This window comes from Chionomys nivalis, chromosome 4 (assembly GCF_950005125.1).
Source record: "Chionomys nivalis chromosome 4, mChiNiv1.1, whole genome shotgun sequence".
Classification (NCBI taxonomy): domain Eukaryota; kingdom Metazoa; phylum Chordata; class Mammalia; order Rodentia; family Cricetidae; genus Chionomys; species Chionomys nivalis.
The window spans coordinates 3276367-3299165 of NC_080089.1; positions in this window are offsets into that span (position 1 = coordinate 3276367).

Here is a 22799-nt window from a genome sequence, read left to right on the forward strand (position 1 = left end):
AAAGATAATCACATTCTTTGAAAGTGTATTCATTTCATTAATAGCTTTAGTAAGAAACGCACAAGTGTTTCTCTGTAAAGAGAAGCTGTTGTTTGCGACATGTCAAAGTATTGTTAGAAGTGAGATCAGTGTTCCATTCTCTGTAGAAGCTTTGCTTTGAAATACAATTGGTTCTTTAAAAAGTGTATTCATTTCTTTAAAAACTTTAGTAAGAAACGCACATGTGTTTCTTGGTAATGAGAAGCAGTTGTTTGCGACATGTCAACGTCCTATTAGACCTGAGATCAGTGTTGCTTTTCTCTGTAGAAGCTTTAATTTGAAAGATAACCACATTCTTTGAAAGTGTATTTATTTCATAAATAGCTTTAGTAAGAAACGCACATGTGTTTCTCTGTAAAGAGAGGCCATTTTTTGCGACATGTCAAAGTATTGTTATTAGTGAGATCAGTGTTCCTTTTCTCTGTACAAGCTTTACATTGAAAGATAATCACGCTATTTTGAAACTGTATTCTTTCCTGAAAAGCTTTAGTTAAAACGCACTTGTGTTACTTGGTAAGGAGAAGCAGTTGTTTGCGACATGTCAAAGTGTTGTTTGAAGTGAGGTCAATATTCCTTTTCTAGGTACAAGATTTACTTTGAAAGATAATCACATTCTTTTGAAAGTGTATTCATTTCCTGAAAAGCTTTAGTAACTAACAGACATGTGTTTCTTGATAAAGAGAAGCAGTTTTTTGCGACATGTCAACGTCTTGTTAGAAGTGATATCAGTGTTCCTTTTCTTTGTACAAGCTTTACTTTGAAGGATAATCACATTCTTTTGAAAGTGTATACATTTCTTGAACAGCTTTAGTTAGAAACACATGTGTTTCTTGGTAAAGAGAAGCAGTTGTTTGCGACATGTCAAAGTATTGTTAGAAGTGAGATCAGTTTACCTTTCTCTGTACAACTTTACTTTGAAAGATAATCATATTCTTCTGAAAGTGTATTCATTTCATTAATAGCTTTAGTAAGAAACGCACAAGTGTTTCTCTGTAAAGAGAAGCAGTTGTTTGCGACATGTCAAAGTATTGTTAGAAGTGAGATCAGTGTTCCATTCTCTGTAGAAACTCTGCTTTGAAATATAATCATGTTCTTTTAAAAGTGTATTCATTTCTTTAAAACTTTAGTAAGCAAAGCACATGTGTTACTTGGTTAGGAGAAGCAGTTGTTTGGGACATGTCAAAATATTGTTTGAAGTGAGATCAATATTCCTTTTCTCTGTACAAGCTTTAATTTGAAAGATAATCACGTTCTTTTGAAAGTGTATACATTTCTTGAAAATCTTTAGTAAGAAACATACATGTATTTCTCTCTAAAGAAAAGCAGTTGTTTGTGACATGTCAAATTACTGTTAAAAATGAGAACAGTTTTCTTTTCTCTCTACAAGCTTTACTTTGAAAGATAATCTCATTGTTTTGAAAGTGTATTCATTTCAAAAATAGCTTTAGTAAGAAACGCACAACTGTTTCTCTGTAAAGAAAAGCCATTTTTTGCGACATGTCAAAGTATTTTTGGAAGAGAGATAAGTGTTCCTTTCTCTGTAGAAGCTTTACTTTGAAAGATAATCACATTTATTTCAAAGTGTATTCATTTCATGAAAAGCTTTAGGAAGAAACACACATGTGTTTCCCTGTAAAGAGAAGCAGTTGTTTGCGACGTGTCAAATTATTGTTAGAAGTGATATCAATGTTCCTTTTCTCCGTAGAAGCTTTACTTTGAAAGAAAGTCACATTCTTTGGAAAGTGTATTCATTTTATAAATAGCTTTAGTAAGAAACACACGTCTTTCTGTGTAAAGAAAAGTTGTTTGCGACATGTCAAATTACTGTTAGAAGTGAGATCAGTGTTCCTTTTCTCTGTAGAAGCTATGCTTTGAAATATAATCACGTTCTTTTGAAAGTGTATTCATTTCTTGAAAAGCTTTACTAAGAAACCCACGTGTATCTTGTTAAAGAGAAGCAATTGTTTGCGACATGTCAAAGTATTGTTTGAAGTGAGATCAGTATTCCTTTTCTCTGTAGAAGCTTTATTTGAAAGATAATCACATTCTTTTGAAAGTGTATTCATTTCTTGAAATGCTTTAGTAAGAAACGCACATGTCTTTTTCTGTAAAGCAAAGCAGTTCTTTGTGACATGTCAAAGGCTTGTTAGAAGTGAGATCCGTGTTCCTTTTCTCTGTAGAATCTTTGCTTTTAAATATAATCACGTTCTTTTTAAAGTGTATTCATTTTAGGAAAAGCTTTATTAAGAAATGCACATGTGCTTCTCCTTATAGAGAAGCAGATTTTTCCGACATATCTATTACTGTTTGAAGTGAGATCAGTTTTCCTTTTCTCTGTAGAAGCTTTACTTTGGAAGATAATCACATTGTTTTGAAAGAGTTCATTTCAAAAATAGCTTTAGTAAGAAACGCAAAAGTGTTTCTTTGTAAAGAAAAGCAGTTGTTTGCAACATGGCAAATTACTGTTAGAAGTGAGATCAGTGTTACTTTTCTCTGTAGAAGCTTTGCTTTGAAATATAATCATGTTCTTTTGAAAGTGTATTCATCTCTTGAAAAGCTTTATTAAGAAACACATGTGTTTCTTGGTAAAGAGAAGCAGTTTTTGCTACATGTCAAAGTCTTTTTAGAAGTGAGATCAGTGTTCCTTTTCTCTATAGAAGCTTTACTTTGGAAGATAATCACGTTTTTTTGAAAGTGCATTTATTTCATGAAATACTTTTGTAAGAAACACACATGTGTTTCTCTGTAAGGAGAAGCAGTTGTTTTCGACATGTTAGAAGTGAGATCAGTAGTCATTTTCTGTGTGCAAGCTTTAATTTGAAATATAATCACGTTCTTTTGAAAGTGTATTTATTTCGTTAAATGCTTTAGTAATAACACACATGTGTTTCTTGGTAAGGAAAGGCAGTTGTTTCTGACATGTCAAAGCCTTGTTAGAAGTGAGATCAGTATTCATTTCTCTTTAGAAACTTTACTTTGAAAGATAATCACATTCTTTGAAAGTGTATTCATTTCATAAATAACTTAAGTAAGAAACGCACAACTGTTCCTTGTAAAGAGAAGCCATTGTTTACGACATGTCAAAGTATTGTTAGAAGTGAGATCAGTGTTCCTTTTCTCTGTAGAATCTTTGTTTTGAAATATAAACATGTTCTTTTGAAAGTGTATTCATATCTTGAAAAGCTTTAGTAAGAAACGCACATGTGTTTCTCTGTAAAGAGAAGCAGATGTTTGCGACATGTCAAATTACTGTTAGAAGTGAGATTAGTTTTCCTTTTCTCTGCAGAAGTTTTACTTTGAAAGATAATAACGTTCTTTTGAATGTGTATTTATTTCATGAAATGCTTTTGTAAGAAAAGCACATGTGTTTTTCTGTAAAGAGAAGCAGTTCTTTGGAACATGTTAAAGTATTGGTAGAAGTGAGATCCGTATTCCTTTTCTCTGTACAAGCTTTACTTTGAAAGATATTCACATTCTTTTGAAAGTGTATTCATTTCTTGAAAAGCTTTAGCATGAAACACACATGTGTATCTTGGTAAGGAGAAGCAGTTGTTTACGACATTCAAAGTATTGTTTGAAGTGAAATCAGTATTCCTTTTCTCTGTAGCAGGTTTACTTTGAAAGAAAATCACATTCTTTTGAAAGGGTGTTCATTTCATAAATAGCTTTAGTAAGAAACGTACATGTGTTTCTCTGTAAAGAAAAGCACTTCTTTTCGACGTGTCAAATTACTGTTAGAAGTGAGATCAGTGTTCATTTTCTCTGTGGAAGCTTTATTTTGAAATATAGTCACGTTCTTTTGAAAGTGTATTCATTTCTAGAAATGCTTTAGTAATAATGCTCATGTGTGTCTTGGTAAAGAGAAGCAGTTGTTTCTGACATGTCAAAGTCTTGTTAGAAGTGTGATCAGTATTCATTTCTCTGTAGAAGCTTTACTTTGAAAGATAATCACATTCTTTGAAAGTGTATTCATTTCATTAATAGCTTTAGTAAGAAACGCACAAGTGTTTCTCTGTAAAGAGAAGCCGTTGTTTGCGACATGTCAAAGTATTGTTAGAAGGGAGATCAGTGTTCCATTCTCTGTAGAAGCTTTGCTTTGCAATACAATTGGTTCTTTAAAAAGTGTATTCATTTCTTTAAAAACTTTAGTAAGAAACGCACATGTGTTTCTTGGTAATGAGAAGCAGTTGTTTGCGACATGTCAACGTCCTATTAGACCTGAGATCAGTGTTGCTTTTCTCTGTAGAAGCTTTAATTTGAAAGATAACCACATTCTTTGAAAGTGTATTTATTTCATAAATAGCTTTAGTAAGAAACGCACATGTGTTTCTCTGTAAAGAGAGGCCATTTTTTGCGACATGTCAAAGTATTGTTATTAGTGAGATCAGTGTTCCTTTTCTCTGTACAAGCTTTACATTGAAAGATAATCACGCTATTTTGAAACTGTATTCTTTCCTGAAAAGCTTTAGTTAAAACGCACTTGTGTTACTTGGTAAGGAGAAGCAGTTGTTTGCGACATGTCAAAGTGTTGTTTGAAGTGAGGTCAATATTCCTTTTCTAGGTACAAGATTTACTTTGAAAGATAATCACATTCTTTTGAAAGTGTATTCATTTCCTGAAAAGCTTTAGTAACTAACAGACATGTGTTTCTTGATAAAGAGAAGCAGTTTTTTGCGACATGTCAACGTCTTGTTAGAAGTGATATCAGTGTTCCTTTTCTTTGTACAAGCTTTACTTTGAAGGATAATCACATTCTTTTGAAAGTGTATACATTTCTTGAACAGCTTTAGTTAGAAACACATGTGTTTCTTGGTAAAGAGAAGCAGTTGTTTGCGACATGTCAAAGTATTGTTAGAAGTGAGATCAGTTTACCTTTCTCTGTACAACTTTACTTTGAAAGATAATCATATTCTTCTGAAAGTGTATTCATTTCATTAATAGCTTTAGTAAGAAACGCACAAGTGTTTCTCTGTAAAGAGAAGCAGTTGTTTGCGACATGTCAAAGTATTGTTAGAAGTGAGATCAGTGTTCCATTCTCTGTAGAAACTCTGCTTTGAAATATAATCATGTTCTTTTAAAAGTGTATTCATTTCTTTAAAACTTTAGTAAGCAAAGCACATGTGTTACTTGGTTAGGAGAAGCAGTTGTTTGGGACATGTCAAAATATTGTTTGAAGTGAGATCAATATTCCTTTTCTCTGTACAAGCTTTAATTTGAAAGATAATCACGTTCTTTTGAAAGTGTATACATTTCTTGAAAATCTTTAGTAAGAAACATACATGTATTTCTCTCTAAAGAAAAGCAGTTGTTTGTGACATGTCAAATTACTGTTAAAAATGAGAACAGTTTTCTTTTCTCTCTACAAGCTTTACTTTGAAAGATAATCTCATTGTTTTGAAAGTGTATTCATTTCAAAAATAGCTTTAGTAAGAAACGCACAACTGTTTCTCTGTAAAGAAAAGCCATTTTTTGCGACATGTCAAAGTATTTTTGGAAGAGAGATAAGTGTTCCTTTCTCTGTAGAAGCTTTACTTTGAAAGATAATCACATTTATTTCAAAGTGTATTCATTTCATGAAAAGCTTTAGGAAGAAACACACATGTGTTTCCCTGTAAAGAGAAGCAGTTGTTTGCGACGTGTCAAATTATTGTTAGAAGTGATATCAATGTTCCTTTTCTCCGTAGAAGCTTTACTTTGAAAGAAAGTCACATTCTTTGGAAAGTGTATTCATTTTATAAATAGCTTTAGTAAGAAACACACGTCTTTCTGTGTAAAGAAAAGTTGTTTGCGACATGTCAAATTACTGTTAGAAGTGAGATCAGTGTTCCTTTTCTCTGTAGAAGCTATGCTTTGAAATATAATCACGTTCTTTTGAAAGTGTATTCATTTCTTGAAAAGCTTTACTAAGAAACCCACGTGTATCTTGTTAAAGAGAAGCAATTGTTTGCGACATGTCAAAGTATTGTTTGAAGTGAGATCAGTATTCCTTTTCTCTGTAGAAGCTTTATTTGAAAGATAATCACATTCTTTTGAAAGTGTATTCATTTCTTGAAATGCTTTAGTAAGAAACGCACATGTCTTTTTCTGTAAAGCAAAGCAGTTCTTTGTGACATGTCAAAGGCTTGTTAGAAGTGAGATCCGTGTTCCTTTTCTCTGTAGAATCTTTGCTTTTAAATATAATCACGTTCTTTTTAAAGTGTATTCATTTTAGGAAAAGCTTTATTAAGAAATGCACATGTGCTTCTCCTTATAGAGAAGCAGATTTTTCCGACATATCTATTACTGTTTGAAGTGAGATCAGTTTTCCTTTTCTCTGTAGAAGCTTTACTTTGGAAGATAATCACATTGTTTTGAAAGAGTTCATTTCAAAAATAGCTTTAGTAAGAAACGCAAAAGTGTTTCTTTGTAAAGAAAAGCAGTTGTTTGCAACATGGCAAATTACTGTTAGAAGTGAGATCAGTGTTACTTTTCTCTGTAGAAGCTTTGCTTTGAAATATAATCATGTTCTTTTGAAAGTGTATTCATCTCTTGAAAAGCTTTATTAAGAAACACATGTGTTTCTTGGTAAAGAGAAGCAGTTTTTGCTACATGTCAAAGTCTTTTTAGAAGTGAGATCAGTGTTCCTTTTCTCTATAGAAGCTTTACTTTGGAAGATAATCACGTTTTTTTGAAAGTGCATTTATTTCATGAAATACTTTTGTAAGAAACACACATGTGTTTCTCTGTAAGGAGAAGCAGTTGTTTTCGACATGTCAAAGTATTGTTAGAAGTGAGATCAGTAGTCATTTTCTGTGTGCAAGCTTTAATTTGAAATATAATCACGTTCTTTTGAAAGTGTATTTATTTCTTTAAATGCTTTAGTAATAACACACATGTGTTTCTTGGTAAGGAAAGGCAGTTGTTTCTGACATGTCAAAGCCTTGTTAGAAGTGAGATCAGTATTCATTTCTCTTTAGAAACTTTACTTTGAAAGATAATCACATTCTTTGAAAGTGTATTCATTTCATAAATAACTTAAGTAAGAAACGCACAACTGTTCCTTGTAAAGAGAAGCCATTGTTTACGACATGTCAAAGTATTGTTAGAAGTGAGATTAGTTTTCCTTTTCTCTGTAGAATCTTTGTTTTGAAATATAAACATGTTCTTTTGAATGTGTATTTATTTCATGAAATGCTTTTGTAAGAAAAGCACATGTGTTTTTCTGTAAAGAGAAGCAGTTCTTTGGAACATGTTAAAGTATTGGTAGAAGTGAGATCCGTATTCCTTTTCTCTGTACAAGCTTTACTTTGAAAGATATTCACATTCTTTTGAAAGTGTATTCATTTCTTGAAAAGCTTTAGCATGAAACACACATGTGTATCTTGGTAAGGAGAAGCAGTTGTTTACGACATTCAAAGTATTGTTTGAAGTGAAATCAGTATTCCTTTTCTCTGTAGCAGGTTTACTTTGAAAGAAAATCACATTCTTTTGAAAGGGTGTTCATTTCATAAATAGCTTTAGTAAGAAACGCACATGTGTTTCTCTAAAGAGAGGCCATTTTTTGCGACATGTCAAAGTATTGTTAGAAGAGAGATCAGTGTTCCTTTCTGTGTAGAAGCTTTACTTTGAAAGATAATCACATTCCTTTGAAAGTGTATTCATTTCAGGATTAGCTTTAGTAAGAAACACACGTGTTACTTGGTAAAGAGATTCAATTGTTTCCTAAATGTCAAAGTCTTGTTAGAAGTGAGATCAGTGTTCCATCCTCTGTAGAAGCTTTGCTTTGAATGATAATCACGTTCTTTTGAATGTGTATTCATTTCTTAAAAAGTTTTAGTATGAAACACACATGAGTTTCTCTGTAAAGAAGCAGACGTTTGCAACTGTCAAATATCTATTAGAAGTGAGATCAGTTTTCCTTTTCTCTGTCAAAGCTTTATTTTGAAAGATAATCACGTTTTTTGAAAGTGTATTAGTTTCATATATAACTTTAGTAAGAAACGCACAGTTGTTTCTCTGTAAAGAAAGGCCATATTATGCATCATGTCAAAGTATTTTTAGAAGAGAGATCAGTGTTCCTTTCTCTGTAAAAGCTTTACTTTGAAAGATAATCACATTCTTTTCAAAGTGTATTCATTTCATGAAAAGCATTAGGAAGAAACGCATATGTGTTTCTCTGTAAAGAGAAGCAGTTTTTCCGACATGTCAAGTATTTTTAGAAGTGAGATCAGTGTTCCTTTTCTCTGTAGAAGCTTTGTTTTGAAGTATAATCATATTCTTTTGAAAGTGTATTCATTTCATGATAAGCTTTAGTAAGAAATGTACATGTGTTTCTCTGTAAAGAAAAGCACTTCTTTTCGACATGTCAAATTACTGTTAGAAGTGAGATCAGTGTTCATTTTCTCTGTGGAAGCTTTATTTTGAAATATAGTCACGTTCTTTTGAAAGTGTATTCATTTCTAGAAATGCTTTAGTAATAATGCTCCTCTGTGTCTTGGTAAAGAGAAGCAGTTGTTTCTGACATGTCAAAGTCTTGTTAGAAGTGTGATCAGTATTCATTTCTCTGTAGAAGCTTTACTTTGAAAGATAATCACATTCTTTGAAAGTGTATTCATTTCATTAATAGCTTTAGTAAGAAACGCACAAGTGTTTCTCTGTAAAGAGAAGCTGTTGTTTGCGACATGTCAAAGTATTGTTAGAAGTGAGATCAGTGTTCCATTCTCTGTAGAAGCTTTGCTTTGAAATACAATTGGTTCTTTAAAAAGTGTATTCATTTCTTTAAAAACTTTAGTAAGAAACGCACATGTGTTTCTTGGTAATGAGAAGCAGTTGTTTGCGACATGTCAACGTCCTATTAGACCTGAGATCAGTGTTGCTTTTCTCTGTAGAAGCTTTAATTTGAAAGATAACCACATTCTTTGAAAGTGTATTTATTTCATAAATAGCTTTAGTAAGAAACGCACATGTGTTTCTCTGTAAAGAGAGGCCATTTTTTGCGACATGTCAAAGTATTGTTATTAGTGAGATCAGTGTTCCTTTTCTCTGTACAAGCTTTACATTGAAAGATAATCACGCTATTTTGAAACTGTATTCTTTCCTGAAAAGCTTTAGTTAAAACGCACTTGTGTTACTTGGTAAGGAGAAGCAGTTGTTTGCGACATGTCAAAGTGTTGTTTGAAGTGAGGTCAATATTCCTTTTCTAGGTACAAGATTTACTTTGAAAGATAATCACATTCTTTTGAAAGTGTATTCATTTCCTGAAAAGCTTTAGTAACTAACAGACATGTGTTTCTTGATAAAGAGAAGCAGTTTTTTGCGACATGTCAACGTCTTGTTAGAAGTGATATCAGTGTTCCTTTTCTTTGTACAAGCTTTACTTTGAAGGATAATCACATTCTTTTGAAAGTGTATACATTTCTTGAACAGCTTTAGTTAGAAACACATGTGTTTCTTGGTAAAGAGAAGCAGTTGTTTGCGACATGTCAAAGTATTGTTAGAAGTGAGATCAGTTTACCTTTCTCTGTACAACTTTACTTTGAAAGATAATCATATTCTTCTGAAAGTGTATTCATTTCATTAATAGCTTTAGTAAGAAACGCACAAGTGTTTCTCTGTAAAGAGAAGCAGTTGTTTGCGACATGTCAAAGTATTGTTAGAAGTGAGATCAGTGTTCCATTCTCTGTAGAAACTCTGCTTTGAAATATAATCATGTTCTTTTAAAAGTGTATTCATTTCTTTAAAACTTTAGTAAGCAAAGCACATGTGTTACTTGGTTAGGAGAAGCAGTTGTTTGGGACATGTCAAAATATTGTTTGAAGTGAGATCAATATTCCTTTTCTCTGTACAAGCTTTAATTTGAAAGATAATCACGTTCTTTTGAAAGTGTATACATTTCTTGAAAATCTTTAGTAAGAAACATACATGTATTTCTCTCTAAAGAAAAGCAGTTGTTTGTGACATGTCAAATTACTGTTAAAAATGAGAACAGTTTTCTTTTCTCTCTACAAGCTTTACTTTGAAAGATAATCTCATTGTTTTGAAAGTGTATTCATTTCAAAAATAGCTTTAGTAAGAAACGCACAACTGTTTCTCTGTAAAGAAAAGCCATTTTTTTCGACATGTCAAAGTATTTTTGGAAGAGAGATAAGTGTTCCTTTCTCTGTAGAAGCTTTACTTTGAAAGATAATCACATTTATTTCAAAGTGTATTCATTTCATGAAAAGCTTTAGGAAGAAACACACATGTGTTTCCCTGTAAAGAGAAGCAGTTGTTTGCGACGTGTCAAATTATTGTTAGAAGTGATATCAATGTTCCTTTTCTCCGTAGAAGCTTTACTTTGAAAGAAAGTCACATTCTTTGGAAAGTGTATTCATTTTATAAATAGCTTTAGTAAGAAACACACGTCTTTCTGTGTAAAGAAAAGTTGTTTGCGACATGTCAAATTACTGTTAGAAGTGAGATCAGTGTTCCTTTTCTCTGTAGAAGCTATGCTTTGAAATATAATCACGTTCTTTTGAAAGTGTATTCATTTCTTGAAAAGCTTTACTAAGAAACCCACGTGTATCTTGTTAAAGAGAAGCAATTGTTTGCGACATGTCAAAGTATTGTTTGAAGTGAGATCAGTATTCCTTTTCTCTGTAGAAGCTTTATTTGAAAGATAATCACATTCTTTTGAAAGTGTATTCATTTCTTGAAATGCTTTAGTAAGAAACGCACATGTCTTTTTCTGTAAAGCAAAGCAGTTCTTTGTGACATGTCAAAGGCTTGTTAGAAGTGAGATCCGTGTTCCTTTTCTCTGTAGAATCTTTGCTTTTAAATATAATCACGTTCTTTTTAAAGTGTATTCATTTTAGGAAAAGCTTTATTAAGAAATGCACATGTGCTTCTCCTTATAGAGAAGCAGATTTTTCCGACATATCTATTACTGTTTGAAGTGAGATCAGTTTTCCTTTTCTCTGTAGAAGCTTTACTTTGGAAGATAATCACATTGTTTTGAAAGAGTTCATTTCAAAAATAGCTTTAGTAAGAAACGCAAAAGTGTTTCTTTGTAAAGAAAAGCAGTTGTTTGCAACATGGCAAATTACTGTTAGAAGTGAGATCAGTGTTACTTTTCTCTGTAGAAGCTTTGCTTTGAAATATAATCATGTTCTTTTGAAAGTGTATTCATCTCTTGAAAAGCTTTATTAAGAAACACATGTGTTTCTTGGTAAAGAGAAGCAGTTTTTGCTACATGTCAAAGTCTTTTTAGAAGTGAGATCAGTGTTCCTTTTCTCTATAGAAGCTTTACTTTGGAAGATAATCACGTTTTTTTGAAAGTGCATTTATTTCATGAAATACTTTTGTAAGAAACACACATGTGTTTCTCTGTAAGGAGAAGCAGTTGTTTTCGACATGTCAAAGTATTGTTAGAAGTGAGATCAGTAGTCATTTTCTGTGTGCAAGCTTTAATTTGAAATATAATCACGTTCTTTTGAAAGTGTATTTATTTCTTTAAATGCTTTAGTAATAACACACATGTGTTTCTTGGTAAGGAAAGGCAGTTGTTTCTGACATGTCAAAGCCTTGTTAGAAGTGAGATCAGTATTCATTTCTCTTTAGAAACTTTACTTTGAAAGATAATCACATTCTTTGAAAGTGTATTCATTTCATAAATAACTTAAGTAAGAAACGCACAACTGTTCCTTGTAAAGAGAAGCCATTGTTTACGACATGTCAAAGTATTGTTAGAAGTGAGATCAGTGTTCCTTTTCTCTGTAGAATCTTTGTTTTGAAATATAAACATGTTCTTTTGAAAGTGTATTCATATCTTGAAAAGCTTTAGTAAGAAACGCACATGTGTTTCTCTGTAAAGAGAAGCAGATGTTTGCGACATGTCAAATTACTGTTAGAAGTGAGATTAGTTTTCCTTTTCTCTGCAGAAGTTTTACTTTGAAAGATAATAACGTTCTTTTGAATGTGTATTTATTTCATGAAATGCTTTTGTAAGAAAAGCACATGTGTTTTTCTGTAAAGAGAAGCAGTTCTTTGGAACATGTTAAAGTATTGGTAGAAGTGAGATCCGTATTCCTTTTCTCTGTACAAGCTTTACTTTGAAAGATATTCACATTCTTTTGAAAGTGTATTCATTTCTTGAAAAGCTTTAGCATGAAACACACATGTGTATCTTGGTAAGGAGAAGCAGTTGTTTACGACATTCAAAGTATTGTTTGAAGTGAAATCAGTATTCCTTTTCTCTGTAGCAGGTTTACTTTGAAAGAAAATCACATTCTTTTGAAAGGGTGTTCATTTCATAAATAGCTTTAGTAAGAAACGCACATGTGTTTCTCTAAAGAGAGGCCATTTTTTGCGACATGTCAAAGTATTGTTAGAAGAGAGATCAGTGTTCCTTTCTGTGTAGAAGCTTTACTTTGAAAGATAATCACATTCCTTTGAAAGTGTATTCATTTCAGGATTAGCTTTAGTAAGAAACACACGTGTTACTTGGTAAAGAGATTCAATTGTTTCCTAAATGTCAAAGTCTTGTTAGAAGTGAGATCAGTGTTCCATCCTCTGTAGAAGCTTTGCTTTGAATGATAATCACGTTCTTTTGAATGTGTATTCATTTCTTAAAAAGTTTTAGTATGAAACACACATGAGTTTCTCTGTAAAGAAGCAGACGTTTGCAACTGTCAAATATCTATTAGAAGTGAGATCAGTTTTCCTTTTCTCTGTCAAAGCTTTATTTTGAAAGATAATCACGTTTTTTGAAAGTGTAATAGTTTCATATATAACTTTAGTAAGAAACGCACAGTTGTTTCTCTGTAAAGAAAGGCCGTATTATGCATCATGTCAAAGTATTTTTAGAAGAGAGATCAGTGTTCCTTTCTCTGTAAAAGCTTTACTTTGAAAGATAATCACATTCTTTTCAAAGTGTATTCATTTCATGAAAAGCATTAGGAAGAAACGCATATGTGTTTCTCTGTAAAGAGAAGCAGTTTTTTCCGACATGTCAAGTATTTTTAGAAGTGAGATCAGTGTTCCTTTTCTCTGTAGAAGCTTTGCTTTGAAGTATAATCATATTCTTTTGAAAGTGTATTCATTTCATGATAAGCTTTAGTAAGAAATGTACATGTGTTTCTCTGTAAAGAAAAGCACTTCTTTTCGACATGTCAAATTACTGTTAGAAGTGAGATCAGTGTTCATTTTCTCTGTGGAAGCTTTATTTTGAAATATAGTCACGTTCTTTTGAAAGTGTATTCATTTCTAGAAATGCTTTAGTAATAATGCTCCTCTGTGTCTTGGTAAAGAGAAGCAGTTGTTTCTGACATGTCAAAGTCTTGTTAGAAGTGTGATCAGTATTCATTTCTCTGTAGAAGCTTTACTTTGAAAGATAATCACATTCTTTGAAAGTGTATTCATTTCATTAATAGCTTTAGTAAGAAACGCACAAGTGTTTCTCTGTAAAGAGAAGCTGTTGTTTGCGACATGTCAAAGTATTGTTAGAAGTGAGATCAGTGTTCCATTCTCTGTAGAAGCTTTGCTTTGAAATACAATTGGTTCTTTAAAAAGTGTATTCATTTCTTTAAAAACTTTAGTAAGAAACGCACATGTGTTTCTTGGTAATGAGAAGCAGTTGTTTGCGACATGTCAACGTCCTATTAGACCTGAGATCAGTGTTGCTTTTCTCTGTAGAAGCTTTAATTTGAAAGATAACCACATTCTTTGAAAGTGTATTTATTTCATAAATAGCTTTAGTAAGAAACGCACATGTGTTTCTCTGTAAAGAGAGGCCATTTTTTGCGACATGTCAAAGTATTGTTATTAGTGAGATCAGTGTTCCTTTTCTCTGTACAAGCTTTACATTGAAAGATAATCACGCTATTTTGAAACTGTATTCTTTCCTGAAAAGCTTTAGTTAAAACGCACTTGTGTTACTTGGTAAGGAGAAGCAGTTGTTTGCGACATGTCAAAGTGTTGTTTGAAGTGAGGTCAATATTCCTTTTCTAGGTACAAGATTTACTTTGAAAGATAATCACATTCTTTTGAAAGTGTATTCATTTCCTGAAAAGCTTTAGTAACTAACAGACATGTGTTTCTTGATAAAGAGAAGCAGTTTTTTGCGACATGTCAACGTCTTGTTAGAAGTGATATCAGTGTTCCTTTTCTTTGTACAAGCTTTACTTTGAAGGATAATCACATTCTTTTGAAAGTGTATACATTTCTTGAACAGCTTTAGTTAGAAACACATGTGTTTCTTGGTAAAGAGAAGCAGTTGTTTGCGACATGTCAAAGTATTGTTAGAAGTGAGATCAGTTTACCTTTCTCTGTACAACTTTACTTTGAAAGATAATCATATTCTTCTGAAAGTGTATTCATTTCATTAATAGCTTTAGTAAGAAACGCACAAGTGTTTCTCTGTAAAGAGAAGCAGTTGTTTGCGACATGTCAAAGTATTGTTAGAAGTGAGATCAGTGTTCCATTCTCTGTAGAAACTCTGCTTTGAAATATAATCATGTTCTTTTAAAAGTGTATTCATTTCTTTAAAACTTTAGTAAGCAAAGCACATGTGTTACTTGGTTAGGAGAAGCAGTTGTTTGGGACATGTCAAAATATTGTTTGAAGTGAGATCAATATTCCTTTTCTCTGTACAAGCTTTAATTTGAAAGATAATCACGTTCTTTTGAAAGTGTATACATTTCTTGAAAATCTTTAGTAAGAAACATACATGTATTTCTCTCTAAAGAAAAGCAGTTGTTTGTGACATGTCAAATTACTGTTAAAAATGAGAACAGTTTTCTTTTCTCTCTACAAGCTTTACTTTGAAAGATAATCTCATTGTTTTGAAAGTGTATTCATTTCAAAAATAGCTTTAGTAAGAAACGCACAACTGTTTCTCTGTAAAGAAAAGCCATTTTTTGCGACATGTCAAAGTATTTTTGGAAGAGAGATAAGTGTTCCTTTCTCTGTAGAAGCTTTACTTTGAAAGATAATCACATTTATTTCAAAGTGTATTCATTTCATGAAAAGCTTTAGGAAGAAACACACATGTGTTTCCCTGTAAAGAGAAGCAGTTGTTTGCGACGTGTCAAATTATTGTTAGAAGTGATATCAATGTTCCTTTTCTCCGTAGAAGCTTTACTTTGAAAGAAAGTCACATTCTTTGGAAAGTGTATTCATTTTATAAATAGCTTTAGTAAGAAACACACGTCTTTCTGTGTAAAGAAAAGTTGTTTGCGACATGTCAAATTACTGTTAGAAGTGAGATCAGTGTTCCTTTTCTCTGTAGAAGCTATGCTTTGAAATATAATCACGTTCTTTTGAAAGTGTATTCATTTCTTGAAAAGCTTTACTAAGAAACCCACGTGTATCTTGTTAAAGAGAAGCAATTGTTTGCGACATGTCAAAGTATTGTTTGAAGTGAGATCAGTATTCCTTTTCTCTGTAGAAGCTTTATTTGAAAGATAATCACATTCTTTTGAAAGTGTATTCATTTCTTGAAATGCTTTAGTAAGAAACGCACATGTCTTTTTCTGTAAAGCAAAGCAGTTCTTTGTGACATGTCAAAGGCTTGTTAGAAGTGAGATCCGTGTTCCTTTTCTCTGTAGAATCTTTGCTTTTAAATATAATCACGTTCTTTTTAAAGTGTATTCATTTTAGGAAAAGCTTTATTAAGAAATGCACATGTGCTTCTCCTTATAGAGAAGCAGATTTTTCCGACATATCTATTACTGTTTGAAGTGAGATCAGTTTTCCTTTTCTCTGTAGAAGCTTTACTTTGGAAGATAATCACATTGTTTTGAAAGAGTTCATTTCAAAAATAGCTTTAGTAAGAAACGCAAAAGTGTTTCTTTGTAAAGAAAAGCAGTTGTTTGCAACATGGCAAATTACTGTTAGAAGTGAGATCAGTGTTACTTTTCTCTGTAGAAGCTTTGCTTTGAAATATAATCATGTTCTTTTGAAAGTGTATTCATCTCTTGAAAAGCTTTATTAAGAAACACATGTGTTTCTTGGTAAAGAGAAGCAGTTTTTGCTACATGTCAAAGTCTTTTTAGAAGTGAGATCAGTGTTCCTTTTCTCTATAGAAGCTTTACTTTGGAAGATAATCACGTTTTTTTGAAAGTGCATTTATTTCATGAAATACTTTTGTAAGAAACACACATGTGTTTCTCTGTAAGGAGAAGCAGTTGTTTTCGACATGTTAGAAGTGAGATCAGTAGTCATTTTCTGTGTGCAAGCTTTAATTTGAAATATAATCACGTTCTTTTGAAAGTGTATTTATTTCGTTAAATGCTTTAGTAATAACACACATGTGTTTCTTGGTAAGGAAAGGCAGTTGTTTCTGACATGTCAAAGCCTTGTTAGAAGTGAGATCAGTATTCATTTCTCTTTAGAAACTTTACTTTGAAAGATAATCACATTCTTTGAAAGTGTATTCATTTCATAAATAACTTAAGTAAGAAACGCACAACTGTTCCTTGTAAAGAGAAGCCATTGTTTACGACATGTCAAAGTATTGTTAGAAGTGAGATCAGTGTTCCTTTTCTCTGTAGAATCTTTGTTTTGAAATATAAACATGTTCTTTTGAAAGTGTATTCATATCTTGAAAAGCTTTAGTAAGAAACGCACATGTGTTTCTCTGTAAAGAGAAGCAGATGTTTGCGACATGTCAAATTACTGTTAGAAGTGAGATTAGTTTTCCTTTTCTCTGCAGAAGTTTTACTTTGAAAGATAATAACGTTCTTTTGAATGTGTATTTATTTCATGAAATGCTTTTGTAAGAAAAGCACATGTGTTTTTCTGTAAAGAGAAGCAGTTCTTTGGAACATGTTAAAGTATTGGTAGAAGTGAGATCCGTATTCCTTTTCTCTGTACAAGCTTTACTTTGAAAGATATTCACATTCTTTTGAAAGTGTATTCATTTCTTGAAAAGCTTTAGCATGAAACACACATGTGTATCTTGGTAAGGAGAAGCAGTTGTTTACGACATTCAAAGTATTGTTTGAAGTGAAATCAGTATTCCTTTTCTCTGTAGCAGGTTTACTTTGAAAGAAAATCACATTCTTTTGAAAGGGTGTTCATTTCATAAATAGCTTTAGTAAGAAACGTACATGTGTTTCTCTGTAAAGAAAAGCACTTCTTTTCGACGTGTCAAATTACTGTTAGAAGTGAGATCAGTGTTCATTTTCTCTGTGGAAGCTTTATTTTGAAATATAGTCACGTTCTTTTGAAAGTGTATTCATTTCTAGAAATGCTTTAGTAATAATGCTCATGTGTGTCTTGGTAAAGAGAAGCAGTTGTTTCTGACATGTCAAAGTCTTGTTAGAAGTGTGATCAGTTTTCATTTCTCTGTAGAAGCTTTACTTTGAAAGATAATCACATTCTTTGAAAGTGTATTCATTTCATTAATAGCTTTAGTAAGAAACGCACAAGTGTTTCTCTGTAAAGAGAAGCCGTTGTTTGCGACATGTCAAAGTATTGTTAGAAGGGAGATCAGTGTTCCATTCTCTGTAGAAGCTTTGCTTTGCAATACAATTGGTTCTTTAAAAAGTGTATTCATTTCTTTAAAAACTTTAGTAAGAAACGCACATGTGTTTCTTGGTAATGAGAAGCAGTTGTTTGCGACATGTCAACGTCCTATTAGACCTGAGATCAGTGTTGCTTTTCTCTGTAGAAGCTTTAATTTGAAAGATAACCACATTCTTTGAAAGTGTATTTATTTCATAAATAGCTTTAGTAAGAAACGCACATGTGTTTCTCTGTAAAGAGAGGCCATTTTTTGCGACATGTCAAAGTATTGTTATTAGTGAGATCAGTGTTCCTTTTCTCTGTACAAGCTTTACATTGAAAGATAATCACGCTATTTTGAAACTGTATTCTTTCCTGAAAAGCTTTAGTTAAAACGCACTTGTGTTACTTGGTAAGGAGAAGCAGTTGTTTGCGACATGTCAAAGTGTTGTTTGAAGTGAGGTCAATATTCCTTTTCTAGGTACAAGATTTACTTTGAAAGATAATCACATTCTTTTGAAAGTGTATTCATTTCCTGAAAAGCTTTAGTAACTAACAGACATGTGTTTCTTGATAAAGAGAAGCAGTTTTTTGCGACATGTCAACGTCTTGTTAGAAGTGATATCAGTGTTCCTTTTCTTTGTACAAGCTTTACTTTGAAGGATAATCACATTCTTTTGAAAGTGTATACATTTCTTGAACAGCTTTAGTTAGAAACACATGTGTTTCTTGGTAAAGAGAAGCAGTTGTTTGCGACATGTCAAAGTATTGTTAGAAGTGAGATCAGTTTACCTTTCTCTGTACAACTTTACTTTGAAAGATAATCATATTCTTCTGAAAGTGTATTCATTTCATTAATAGCTTTAGTAAGAAACGCACAAGTGTTTCTCTGTAAAGAGAAGCAGTTGTTTGCGACATGTCAAAGTATTGTTAGAAGTGAGATCAGTGTTCCATTCTCTGTAGAAACTCTGCTTTGAAATATAATCATGTTCTTTTAAAAGTGTATTCATTTCTTTAAAACTTTAGTAAGCAAAGCACATGTGTTACTTGGTTAGGAGAAGCAGTTGTTTGGGACATGTCAAAATATTGTTTGAAGTGAGATCAATATTCCTTTTCTCTGTACAAGCTTTAATTTGAAAGATAATCACGTTCTTTTGAAAGTGTATACATTTCTTGAAAATCTTTAGTAAGAAACATACATGTATTTCTCTCTAAAGAAAAGCAGTTGTTTGTGACATGTCAAATTACTGTTAAAAATGAGAACAGTTTTCTTTTCTCTCTACAAGCTTTACTTTGAAAGATAATCTCATTGTTTTGAAAGTGTATTCATTTCAAAAATAGCTTTAGTAAGAAACGCACAACTGTTTCTCTGTAAAGAAAAGCCATTTTTTGCGACATGTCAAAGTATTTTTGGAAGAGAGATAAGTGTTCCTTTCTCTGTAGAAGCTTTACTTTGAAAGATAATCACATTTATTTCAAAGTGTATTCATTTCATGAAAAGCTTTAGGAAGAAACACACATGTGTTTCCCTGTAAAGAGAAGCAGTTGTTTGCGACGTGTCAAATTATTGTTAGAAGTGATATCAATGTTCCTTTTCTCCGTAGAAGCTTTACTTTGAAAGAAAGTCACATTCTTTGGAAAGTGTATTCATTTTATAAATAGCTTTAGTAAGAAACACACGTCTTTCTGTGTAAAGAAAAGTTGTTTGCGACATGTCAAATTACTGTTAGAAGTGAGATCAGTGTTCCTTTTCTCTGTAGAAGCTATGCTTTGAAATATAATCACGTTCTTTTGAAAGTGTATTCATTTCTTGAAAAGCTTTACTAAGAAACCCACGTGTATCTTGTTAAAGAGAAGCAATTGTTTGCGACATGTCAAAGTATTGTTTGAAGTGAGATCAGTATTCCTTTTCTCTGTAGAAGCTTTATTTGAAAGATAATCACATTCTTTTGAAAGTGTATTCATTTCTTGAAATGCTTTAGTAAGAAACGCACATGTCTTTTTCTGTAAAGCAAAGCAGTTCTTTGTGACATGTCAAAGGCTTGTTAGAAGTGAGATCCGTGTTCCTTTTCTCTGTAGAATCTTTGCTTTTAAATATAATCACGTTCTTTTTAAAGTGTATTCATTTTAGGAAAAGCTTTATTAAGAAATGCACATGTGCTTCTCCTTATAGAGAAGCAGATTTTTCCGACATATCTATTACTGTTTGAAGTGAGATCAGTTTTCCTTTTCTCTGTAGAAGCTTTACTTTGGAAGATAATCACATTGTTTTGAAAGAGTTCATTTCAAAAATAGCTTTAGTAAGAAACGCAAAAGTGTTTCTTTGTAAAGAAAAGCAGTTGTTTGCAACATGGCAAATTACTGTTAGAAGTGAGATCAGTGTTACTTTTCTCTGTAGAAGCTTTGCTTTGAAATATAATCATGTTCTTTTGAAAGTGTATTCATCTCTTGAAAAGCTTTATTAAGAAACACATGTGTTTCTTGGTAAAGAGAAGCAGTTTTTGCTACATGTCAAAGTCTTTTTAGAAGTGAGATCAGTGTTCCTTTTCTCTATAGAAGCTTTACTTTGGAAGATAATCACGTTTTTTTGAAAGTGCATTTATTTCATGAAATACTTTTGTAAGAAACACACATGTGTTTCTCTGTAAGGAGAAGCAGTTGTTTTCGACATGTTAGAAGTGAGATCAGTAGTCATTTTCTGTGTGCAAGCTTTAATTTGAAATATAATCACGTTCTTTTGAAAGTGTATTTATTTCGTTAAATGCTTTAGTAATAACACACATGTGTTTCTTGGTAAGGAAAGGCAGTTGTTTCTGACATGTCAAAGCCTTGTTAGAAGTGAGATCAGTATTCATTTCTCTTTAGAAACTTTACTTTGAAAGATAATCACATTCTTTGAAAGTGTATTCATTTCATAAATAACTTAAGTAAGAAACGCACAACTGTTCCTTGTAAAGAGAAGCCATTGTTTACGACATGTCAAAGTATTGTTAGAAGTGAGATCAGTGTTCCTTTTCTCTGTAGAATCTTTGTTTTGAAATATAAACATGTTCTTTTGAAAGTGTATTCATATCTTGAAAAGCTTTAGTAAGAAACGCACATGTGTTTCTCTGTAAAGAGAAGCAGATGTTTGCGACATGTCAAATTACTGTTAGAAGTGAGATTAGTTTTCCTTTTCTCTGCAGAAGTTTTACTTTGAAAGATAATAACGTTCTTTTGAATGTGTATTTATTTCATGAAATGCTTTTGTAAGAAAAGCACATGTGTTTTTCTGTAAAGAGAAGCAGTTCTTTGGAACATGTTAAAGTATTGGTAGAAGTCAGATCCGTATTGCTTTTCTCTGTACAAGCTTTACTTTGAAAGATATTCAAATTCTTTTGAAAGTGTATTCATTTCTTGAAAAGCTTTAGCATGAAACACACATGTGTATCTTGGTAAGGAGAAGCAGTTGTTTACGACATTCAAAGTATTGTTTGAAGTGAAATCAGTATTCCTTTTCTCTGTAGCAGGTTTACTTTGAAAGAAAATCACATTCTTTTGAAAGGGTGTTCATTTCATAAATAGCTTTAGTAAGAAACGTACATGTGTTTCTCTGTAAAGAAAAGCACTTCTTTTCGACGTGTCAAATTACTGTTAGAAGTGAGATCAGTGTTCATTTTCTCTGTGGAAGCTTTATTTTGAAATATAGTCACGTTCTTTTGAAAGTGTATTCATTTCTAGAAATGCTTTAGTAATAATGCTCATGTGTGTCTTGGTAAAGAGAAGCAGTTGTTTCTGACATGTCAAAGTCTTGTTAGAAGTGTGATCAGTATTCATTTCTCTGTAGAAGCTTTACTTTGAAAGATAATCACATTCTTTGAAAGTGTATTCATTTCATTAATAGCTTTAGTAAGAAACGCACAAGTGTTTCTCTGTAAAGAGAAGCTGTTGTTTGCGACATGTCAAAGTATTGTTAGAAGTGAGATCAGTGTTCCATTCTCTGTAGAAGCTTTGCTTTGAAATACAATTGGTTCTTTAAAAAGTGTATTCATTTCTTTAAAAACTTTAGTAAGAAACGCACATGTGTTTCTTGGTAATGAGAAGCAGTTGTTTGCGACATGTCAACGTCCTATTAGACCTGAGATCAGTGTTGCTTTTCTCTGTAGAAGCTTTAATTTGAAAGATAACCACATTCTTTGAAAGTGTATTTATTTCATAAATAGCTTTAGTAAGAAACGCACATGTGTTTCTCTGTAAAGAGAGGCCATTTTTTGCGACATGTCAAAGTATTGTTATTAGTGAGATCAGTGTTCCTTTTCTCTGTACAAGCTTTACATTGAAAGATAATCACGCTATTTTGAAACTGTATTCTTTCCTGAAAAGCTTTAGTTAAAACGCACTTGTGTTACTTGGTAAGGAGAAGCAGTTGTTTGCGACATGTCAAAGTGTTGTTTGAAGTGAGGTCAATATTCCTTTTCTAGGTACAAGATTTACTTTGAAAGATAATCACATTCTTTTGAAAGTGTATTCATTTCCTGAAAAGCTTTAGTAACTAACACACATGTGTTTCTTGATAAAGAGAAGCAGTTTTTTGCGACATGTCAACGTCTTGTTAGAAGTGATATCAGTGTTCCTTTTCTTTGTACAAGCTTTACTTTGAAGGATAATCACATTCTTTTGAAAGTGTATACATTTCTTGAACAGCTTTAGTTAGAAACACATGTGTTTCTTGGTAAAGAGAAGCAGTTGTTTGCGACATGTCAAAGTATTGTTAGAAGTGAGATCAGTTTACCTTTCTCTGTACAACTTTACTTTGAAAGATAATCATATTCTTCTGAAAGTGTATTCATTTCATTAATAGCTTTAGTAAGAAACGCACAAGTGTTTCTCTGTAAAGAGAAGCAGTTGTTTGCGACATGTCAAAGTATTGTTAGAAGTGAGATCAGTGTTCCATTCTCTGTAGAAACTCTGCTTTGAAATATAATCATGTTCTTTTAAAAGTGTATTCATTTCTTTAAAACTTTAGTAAGCAAAGCACATGTGTTACTTGGTTAGGAGAAGCAGTTGTTTGGGACATGTCAAAATATTGTTTGAAGTGAGATCAATATTCCTTTTCTCTGTACAAGCTTTAATTTGAAAGATAATCACGTTCTTTTGAAAGTGTATACATTTCTTGAAAATCTTTAGTAAGAAACATACATGTATTTCTCTCTAAAGAAAAGCAGTTGTTTGTGACATGTCAAATTACTGTTAAAAATGAGAACAGTTTTCTTTTCTCTCTACAAGCTTTACTTTGAAAGATAATCTCATTGTTTTGA